Raw genomic sequence first — 10,602 nt, 5'->3', positions numbered from 1 at the left:
TCTACAGCGTGGGCAACAAAGCAAGACCCTGTCTCAGCAACAGCAACAACAACAAAAAATCATCTGAAGTTACAAAACTCACTGGTAATAGTAAGTGCACAGAAAAATACAGAATAACATAACACTGCAATTGTGGTGTATAAACTACTCATTTCTAAAGTAGAAAGATGAAAAGATAGACTGATCAAAAATAATAACTGCGGCCGGGCGCGGTGGCTCACGCCTGTAATCCCAGCACTTTGGGAGGCCGAGACGGGCGGATCACAAGGTCAGGAGATCGAGACCATGGTGAAACCCCGTCTCTACTAAAAATACAAAAAATTAGCCGGGCGCGGTGGCGGGCGCCTGTAGTCCCAGCTACTCAGGAGGCTGAGGCAGGAGAATGGCGTGAACCCAGGAGGCGGAGCTTGCAGTGAGCCAAGATCGTGCCACTGCACTCCAGCCTGGGCGACAGAGTGAGACTCCGTCTCAAAAAAAAAAAAAAATAAAATAACTGCAACAACTTTTCAAGACATAGTACAGTAAGATATGCCTAGAAATAGCAAAAAGTTAAAAAGTGGGGAGACAGAGCTAAAGTATAGAGTTTTCATTAGTTTTCTTTTTCTTTTCTTTTCTTTTTTTTTTTTTGAGACAGAGTCTCACTCTGTTGCCCAGGCTGGAGTGTAGCAGTGCGATCTTGGCTCACTGGAACCTCCACCTGTTGAGTTCACACCATTCTCCTGCCTCAGCCTCCTGAGTAGCTGAGACTACAGGTGCCTGCCACCATGCCCAGCTAATTTTTTATATTTTTAGTAGAGATGGGGTTTCACTGTGTTAGCTAGGATGGTCTCAATCTCCTGACAGTGTGATCTGCCTGCCTTGGCCTCCCAAAGTGCTGGGATTACAGGTGTTAGCCACTGCACCCGGCCCCAGTTTTCTTTTTGCTTGTTAGTTTGTTTATGTTCTGTGTTATAATCAGTTCAAAATAATGGGTTTTTAAGGTATTATTAGCATGCCTCATGCTAACCTCAGATCTAAAAATAGACAGCACAAACACAAAAAGTAAAAAGCAAGAAAATCAACATATGACTAGAGAAAATCACCTTTACTAAAAGGAAGACAGGAAGGAATAAGGAAGAGAAGACTGCAAAAGATTCAGAAAACAAATAACAAAATGGAGGAATCAGTTCTTACGTACAAATAACATCGAATGCAAATGGACTAGACTCTCCAATCAAGACACAGAGTGGCTGAATGGATTGAAAAAACAAGATCCAAAGATCTGTTGCCTACAAGAAACACAATTCACCTATAAAGACACCCACAGGCTGAAAATAAATGGAGGGAGAAAGATATTCCTTGCCAATGGAAACCAAGAAAGAGCAGGAGTAGCTATACTAATATCAGACATAACAGATTTCAAGGCAAAAACTATGAAAAGACAAAGGGCCAGGCACGGTGGCTCACGCCTGTAATCCCAACGCTTTTGGAGGCCAAGGTGGGTGGATCACCTGAGATCAGGAGTTTGAGACCAGCCTGGCCAACATGGCAAAACCCTGTCTCTAAAATGCAAAAATTAGCCAGACCTGGTGGTGGGCATCTGTAATCCTAGCTACTCAGGAGGCTGAGGCAGGAGAATCACTTGAACCTGGGAGGCAGAGGTTTCAGTGAACTGAGATTGCACCACTGGACTCCAGCCTGAACAACAGAACGAGACTCTGTCTCAAAAAAAATAAAGTAAAATAAAAATAATAAAAAGAGACAAAGAAGGTCATTATATAATGATAAAGGGGCCAATTTGACAAATGATATAATAATTGTAAATATATATGTACCGAACACTGGAGCATCCAGATATATATAAAGCAAATGTTATTAGAACTGAAAAGAGAGATAGACCCCAAAACAATAGTAGCTGGAGACGTCAACACTCCACTTTCAGCATTGGACAGAACGTCCAGACAAAACAGAACAAAGAAACTTTGGACTGAATCTACACCATACACAGTGGACCTAATAATATTTACCTAACATTTCATATAACAGCTGCAGAATATACATTCTTCTCCTCAGCACATATATCTTTTCAAGGACAGACCATATGTTAGGCCATGAAACAAATCTTGAAACATTCAAAAAATTCAAATAATATCAAGTATCTTCTCTGACCACACTGGAGTAAAACTAGAAATCAATAATAAGGATTTTTGGAAACTATACAAATACATGAAAGTTAAGAAATATTGCTGGGCGTGGTGGCTCATGCCTATAATCCCAGCAATTTGGGAGGTCAAGGCGGGTGGATCACCTGAGGTCAGGAGTTTGAGACCAGCCTGGCCAAAATGGTGAAACCCTGTCTCTACCAAAAATACAAAAATTAGCCTGGCATGGTGGCAGGCGCCTGTAATCCCAGCTGCTTGGGAAGCTGAGGTATAAGAATTGCTTGAACCCAGGAGGCGGAGGTTGCAGTGAGCTGAGACTGTGCCATTGTACTCCAGCCTAGGCAAAAAGAGCAAAACTCTGTCTCAAAAAAATAAAAAATAAAAATAAAGAAAGGTAAGCAATTTGCTGCTAAATGACCAGTGGGTCAATGAAGATATTAAGAAAGAAATTGAGAAATTTCTTGAAAGAAATGATAATGGAAACACAACATACCAAAACCAATCAGATACAGCAAAAGCAGTACTAAGAGGGATATTTGCAGCTGTAAGTACCTGTATCAAAAAAGAAAAAAAGGCCGGGTACAGTGGCTCACGCCTGTAATCCCAGCACTTTGGGAGGCCGAGGTGGGCGGATCATGAGGTCAGGAGATCGAGACCATCCTGGCCAACATGATGAAACCTTGTCTCTACTAAAAATACAAAAATTAGCTGGATGTGGCAGTGCGTGCTTGTAATCCCAGCTACTTGGGAGACTGAGGCAGGAGAATCACTTGAACCCAGGGGGTGGAGGTTGCAGTGAGATGAGATTGCGCCACTGTACTCCAGCCTGGCAACAGAGCTAGACTCCGTCCCAGAAAACAAAAACAAACACAAAAACAAAAAACAAGAAAAGAAGAAAAACTTCAAATAAATGACCTAATGATGAAGCTTAAAGAACTGGAAAAGCAAGAGGAAACCAAACCCAGAGTTAGTAGAAGAAAAGAACCAATAAAGATCAGAGCAGAAATAAATGAAGTTGAAACCAAGAAAATACAAAACATCAATGAAACAAAAGTTGGTTTTTTTAACAGATAAAGAAAAACGAAAAACCATTAGCCAGCCTATGAAAAAAGACAGAAGACCCAAATAAATAAAATCAGAGATGAAAAAGGAGACATTACAACCAATACTGCAGAAATTCAAAGGACCATTAGAGCAACTATATGCTGTGAGCAACTATATACCAGTAAATTGGAAAATCTAGAAGAAATGGATAAATTCCTAGACATTCATGCAACCTACCAAAATTGAACCATGAAGAAATTCAAAACCTGAAGAGACTAATAAGAAGTAACGAGATTGAAACTGTAACAAAAAGTCTCCCAGCAAAGAAAAGCCTGGGACCTGATGGCTTCACTGCTGAATTTAACCAAACATTTAAAAAGGAACTAATTCCAGTTTTATTCAAACTTCTGAAAAGTAGGGAAGCAAGGAAACTTCCAGACTCCTTATTCAAGGCCAGTATTACACTCATACCAAAACCAGGCAAAGACACATCAAAAAAGAAAACTACAGGCCAATATATCTGACGAACATTGATGCAAAAATCCTAAATAAAATACTAGCAAACTGAATTCAACAATACATTAAAAAGATCAATCATCATGACCAAGTGGGATTTAGCTCAGGAATGCAAGGATGGCTCAACATATGCAAATCAATGAATGTGATACATTATATCAACAGAATGAACCACAAAAACCACATGATTATTTCTATTGATGCTGAAAAAGCATTTGATAGAATTCAACATTCTGGCCGGGCACAGTGGCTCATGCCTGTAATCCCAGCACTTTGGGAGATCAAGGCCTGTGGATCACGAGGTCAGGAGATTGAGACCATCCTGGCTAACATGGTGAAATCCCGTCTCTACTAAAAATACAAAAAAATTAGCTGAGTGTGGCGGCAGAGCTGGCAGTGAACCAAGATGGCACCACTGCACTCTAGCCTGGGTGACAGAGCGAGACTCCATCTCAAAAAAAAAAAAAAAAAAAATCAACATCCCTTCATGATAAAAACTCTTAAAAAAGTGGGTATAGAAGGAACATACCTCAACATAATAAAAGCCATATATAGGCCAGGTGCAGTGGCTCAAGCCTGTAATCCCAGCACTTTGGGAGGCCAAGGCAGGCAGATCACCTGAGGTCAGGAGTTCAAGACCAGTCTGGCCAACATGGTGAAACCCCATTTCTACTAAAAATACAAAAAATTAGCCAGACATGGTGTGTGCACCTGTGATCCCAGCTACTCCAAGGCTGAGGCAGGAGAACCGCTTGAACCCGGGAGGCCGAGGTTGCAGTGAGCTGAGAGTGTGCCATTGCACTCCAGCCTAGGCAACAAGTGCAAAACTCCATCTCAAAAGAAAAAAAAAAGCTATATATGACAGACCCACAGCTGGTATCATACTGAATGGGGAAAAACTGAAAGCCTTTCCTTAGATCTGGAACACACCAAGGATTTCCACTTTCACCACTGTTATTCAACATAGTACTGAAAGTCCTAGGCACAACAATCAGACTTATTCAACATAGTACTGAAAGTCCTAGGCATAACAATCAGACAAGAGAAAGAAAGAAAAAGCATTCAAATTGGAAAGGGAGAAGTTGAATTATTGTTGTTTGTAGATGATATGATCTTATATTTGGAAAAACCTAAAGACTCCACCAAAAAACTATTGAACTGATCAATAAATTCAGTAAAGCTGCAGGATACAAAATTATCGTATGAGGCCAGGCATGGTAGCTCACACTTGTAATCCCAGCAATTTGGGAGGCTAAGACTGGAGGATTGCATGAGTCCAGGAGTTTGAGACCAGCCTGGCCAACATGGAGAAACCCCTGTCTTTTATAAAAAAAAAAAAAAAAAAAAAAAAAAAAAAAAAAAAAGTTATCATACAAAAATAAGTAGGTTTTTTTTTTTTTTTTTTTTTTTTTTTTGAGACAGAGTCTCACTTTAGCATTCAGGGTGGAGTGCAGTGGCATAATCTTGGCTCATTGCAACCTCTGTCTCCTGGGTTAAAGTGATTCTTGTGCCTCAGCCTCCTGAATAGCTGGGGTTACAGGTGTGTGCCACCACACCCGGCTAATTTTTGTATTTTTAGTAGAGACTGGGTTTGACCATGTTGGCCAGGCTGGTCTCAAACTCCTGACCTCAGGTAATTCTCCCACCTTGGCCTCCCAAAGTGCTGGAATTATAGGTGTGAGCCACTGAGCCCAGCATTTTTTTTTTTGAGACAGAGTCTTGCTTTGTTCCCCAGGCTGAAGTGCAGTTTCCGAATCTCAGCTTATGGCAGCTTCTGCCTCCTGGGTTCAAGAAATTCTTCTGCCTCAGTCTCCCAAGTAGCTGGGACTACAGATAAGCATGGCCAGCTAATTGTATTTTTAGTAGAGACAGGGTTTCACCATGTTGGCTAGTCTGGTCTCGAACTCCTGGCCTCATGTGATCTGCTTGCCTTGGCCTCCCAAAGTGCTAGAAGTACAGGTATGAACCTCTGAGCCCAGCTGAAAATCAGTAGTATTTTTTTTTTTTTTTGAGACGGAGTCTCGCTCTGTTGCCCAGGCTGGAGTGCAGTGGCCAGATCTCAGCTCACTGCAAGCTCCGCCTCCTGGGTTCACGCCATTCTCCTGCCTCAGCCTCCCGAGTAGCTGGGACTACAGGCTCCTGCCACCTCGCCCGGCTAGTTTTTTGTATTTTTTTTAGTAGAGACGGGGTTTCACCGTGTTAGCTAGGATGGTCTCGATCTCCTGACCTCGTGATCCGCCCGTCTCGGCCTCCCAAAGTGCTGGAATTACAGGCTTGAGCCACCGCGCCTGGCCAAATCAGTAGTATTTTTATATGCCAACAGCAAACTATCTGAAAAAGAAATTGAGAACATAATTCCATTCACATTAGCTACAAATGAAATTCAAAACCTAGAAATTAACCAAAAAAGTGAAAGATCTCTACAATGAAAACTATAATCGTTGGTGCAAGAAATTGAAGAAGACACAAAAAAATGGAAAAATATTTCATGTTCATGGATTGGAAGAATCAATATTGTTAAAATGCCCATACAACCTAAAACAATCTACAGATTCAGTGCAATCCCTATCAATATACCAATGACATTCTTCACAGAATAGAAAAAAAGAATCCTAAAATTTATGTGGAATCACAAAACACTCAGAATAGCCAAAGCTATTGTGAGCAAAAAGAACAAAAGTGGAAGAATCACACTACCTGACTTCAAATTATACTACGGAGCTACAATAACCAAAACAGCATGACACTGGCATAAAACAGACACATAGACCAATGAACAGAATAGAGAACCCAGAAACAAATCCATACATGTACAGTGAACTTATATTCAACAGAGGTGCCAATAACATACAATGGGGAAAGACAGTCTCTGCAATAAATGGTGCTAGGAAAACTGGATATCCATATGCATAAGAATGAAACTAGATCCTTATCTCTTGCCATCTATGAAAATCAAATAAAAATGTATTAAGCATTTAAATCTAAGACTTCTAAACTATGAAACTACAAAAAGAACACACTGGGGAAACTCTCTAGGATCATTGGACTGGGCAGAGTTCTTGAGTAACATACCATAAACACAGGCAGCCAAAGCCAAAATGTGCAAGTAGGATTACATCAAGTTAAAAAGCTTCTGCCGAGCAAAGGAAACAATCAACGTTGTAGAGAAACCCACAGAATGGGAGAAAATATTTGCAAACTATCGATTTGACAAAGGATTAATAGCCAGAATATGTAAGGAGCTCAAACAACTCTGTAGTAAAAAATCTAATAATCTGATTTAAAAATGGGCAAAAGAGCTGAATAGACATTTCTCAAAAGACATACAAATGGCAAACACATTTATGAAAGGAGTTCAACAGCATTGAGCATCAGAGAAATGCAAATCAAAACCGCAATGAGATATCATCTCACTTCAGTTAAAATGACTTATATTGGCCAGGTTCATGCCTGTAATCCCAACACTTGGGGAGGCTGAGGCAGGCAGATCACTTGAGTTCAGGAGATCGAGACCTGCCTGGCCAACATGTCAAAACCCTGTCTCTACTAATAATACAAAAATTAGCTGGGCATGCTTGCACGCCCCTGTAATCCCAGCTACTTGAGAGGCTGAGATGGGAGAATTGCTGGAACCCAGGAGTCGGTGGCTGCAGTGAGCTGAGATCATGCCACTGCACTCCAGCTTGGGTGACAGAGCGAGACTCTGTCTCAAAAAAAAATAAAAATAAAAAATAAAATAAAATAAAAAGGCTTATAGCCAGAAAACAGGCAATAACAAACACTGGCGAGGATGTGGAGAAAAGGGAACCCTTGTCCACTGTAGATGTGAATGTAAATTAGCACAACCACTATGGAGAACAATTTGGAGGTTCATCAAAAAACTAAAAATAGAGCTCCCATATAATCCAGCAATTCCCCTGCTAGGTATATACCCAAAAGAAAGACTGTCAGTATGTTGAAGAAATATCTGCACTCTCATGTTTATTGTAGTACTATTTACAATAACCAAGATTTGGAAGCAACATAAGTGTCCATCAACAGACCCAGAGAGCAATCAGTGAAGCCTGAAGTAGAATGACAAGGACAGTAGGCTCTAAGAGGGACGTCTCCAAGCAAAAAACTAAATAAATAAAATTGGTAGCTGATGTATTGGAACAGACTGAGAAGAAATTTATAAAACTAGGCAAATGATAAAAAACAAGGCCATGGCTGGGCGCTGCGGCTCATGCCTGTAATCCCAGCACTTTGGGAGGCCCAGGTGGGCGGATCACGAGGTCAGGAGATCGAGGCCATCCTGGCTAACACGGTGAAAACCCGTCTCTACTAAAAATACAAAAATTAGCTGGACGTGGTGGCACATGCCTGTATTCCTAGCTACTCGGGAGGCTGAGGCAGGATAATCACTTGAACCCAGGAGCCTGAGGTTGCAGTGAGCTAGGATCACGCCACTGCACTCCAGCCTGGCAACAAAGCGAGACTCTGTTTCAAAGAAAAAAATAAAAAAACCAAACCTGAAAACAAACAAACAAACCAAAAAAACAAGGCCATATTAAACCTGGAGCAAACTAGAAGTTAATATGGAAAATGGAAATATAATCATAATATGGTACACAGGGCATTGTGGCAATTTATAGTCATAATATTGGAAACACTGAATATTGGTTTAACAAAAGGTTATGATTTACATCAGAGAAATGCAAATTAAAACCAAATGGAGATACCGTCTCACACTGGTCAGAATGGCTATTATTAAAAAGTCAAAAAACAACAGCTGTTGGCAAGGATGCAGAGAAAATTGAATGCTTAAACACTGTTGATAGGAATGTGAATTTGTTAAATCCCATGGAAAACAGTATGGAGATTTCTCAAATAACTAAAAATAAAACTATCATTCTACCCTGTAATCCTACTACTGGGTTTCTACCCAAAGGAACAGAAGTTGTTTTATCAAAAAGATGCCTGGCTTGGCTGGGCGAGGTGGCTCACTCCTGTAGTCCCAGCACTTCGGGAGGCTGAGGTGGGTGGATCACTTGAGGTCAGGAGTTCAAGACTAGCCTGGCCAACATGGTGAAACCTCGTCTCTACTAAAAATAAAAAAATTAGCTGGACGTGGTGGCTCACGCCCGTAATCCCAGCTCTTTGGGAGGCTGAGGCAGGAGAATTGCTTGAACCTGGGAGGTGGAGTTTGCAGTGAGCTGAGATTACGCCATTGCATTCCAGCCTGGGCAACAGAGCGACACTCTGTCTCAAAAGAAAAAAAAAAAGACACCTGGCTCATGCCTGAAATCACAGCCCTTTGGGAGGGCGAGGTGAGCAGATCATTTGAGGTCAGGAGTTGGAGACCAGCCTGACCAACATGGTGAAACCCCATCTCTACTAAAAATACAAAAAAACAAACAAACAAAACAAAATTAGCCAGGTATGGTGGCGCATGCCTGTAATTCCAGCTACTTAGGAGGCTGAGGCAGGAGAATCTCTTTAACCTGAGAGGCAGAGGTTGCTGTGAGCCGAGATCACGCCACTGCATTACAGCCTGCACGACAGAGTGAGACTCTGTCTCAAAAAAAACCAACAAACAAAAAACTTAAAAAAAGAAGACATCTGAACTCATATGTTTATCGCAGCACTGTTTACTATAGCAAAGTCATGGAATCAATCTAGGTGCCCATCAACAGTGGATTGAATAAAGAAAATGTGGTACATATATACCATGAAATACTATGCAGCCACAAAAAAGAAGAAGAATATCCTTTGCAGCAACATGGATGGAGTTGAAGGCCATTATGCTAAGTGATCTAATGCAAGAATAGGAAACCAAATACTGCATGTCCTCACTTCTAAGTGGGAGCTAAACAATGAATACATGTAAACGCAAAGAAAAACAGACACCGGGGATCATTAGATGGGAAGGGAGTAGGATGTGGGCTGAAGAACCACCTATTGGGCACTATCCTTACTGCCTGAGTGATGGGATAGTTGGGACCCCAAGCCTCAGCATCACACAATTTACCCATGTAACCAACCTGCACACGTACTCTTTAATCTATTATAAAAGTTGAAAGTTTTAAAAATTTAGGTTTTAGATGCTGTCTGTAATGATTGAGGAGGTTATACAATAAAAAGTCCTCCCCCACAAAGGAAAATATATTAAAAGTTACAGTGGCTCATGCCTGTAATCCCACACTTTAGGAGGCTGAGGTAGGAGGATCGCTTGAGGCCAGGAGTTCCAGACCAGCCTGGGCAACATAGTGAGACCCTGTCTCTGTTTTAATCAAAAAAAGAAAAAAGTTTCTTGAGTATCATTTAAGAATATTCTGTGGGCTGGAAGCAGTGGCCCATGCCTGTAATCCTAGCACTTTGGGAGGCCAAGTAGGGGAATCACTCGAGCTCAGGAGTTTAAGACCAGCCTGGGCAACATGCTGAGACCCCGTCTCTATTACAAAAAAAAAAATTAATTTTTAAATAAGAATGTTCTATGAAAATGTGAGAGTACATAGATTTTAAAAGTCTTTAGATCTTTTTTTTAACTTTTAAAAAAATTATTTTTGGCCAGGTGCGGTGGCTCATGCCTGTAATTCTAGCACTTTGGGAGGCCATTGCTGGTGGATCACCTGAGGTCAGGAGTTCAAGACCAGCCTGGTCAATCAACATAATGAAACCCTGTCTCTACTAAAAATAGAAAAATTAGCCAGATGTGGTGGCACATGCCTGTGAATCCCAGCTACTTGGGAGGCTGAGGCAGGAGAATTGAACCTGGGAGGCAGAGGTTGCAGTGAGCCAAGATCGTGCCACTACACTCCAGCCTGGGTGACAGAGCAAGACTATGTCTTTTTTTTTAATAGAGTTGGAGATCTCAGTATGTTGCCCAGGCTGGTCTTGAACTCCTAGAAACAAGGGATCC

This window comes from Rhinopithecus roxellana, chromosome 3 (genome assembly GCF_007565055.1).
Source record: "Rhinopithecus roxellana isolate Shanxi Qingling chromosome 3, ASM756505v1, whole genome shotgun sequence".
Lineage (NCBI taxonomy): Eukaryota > Metazoa > Chordata > Mammalia > Primates > Cercopithecidae > Rhinopithecus > Rhinopithecus roxellana.
This window is presented reverse-complemented; position numbering follows the sequence as displayed.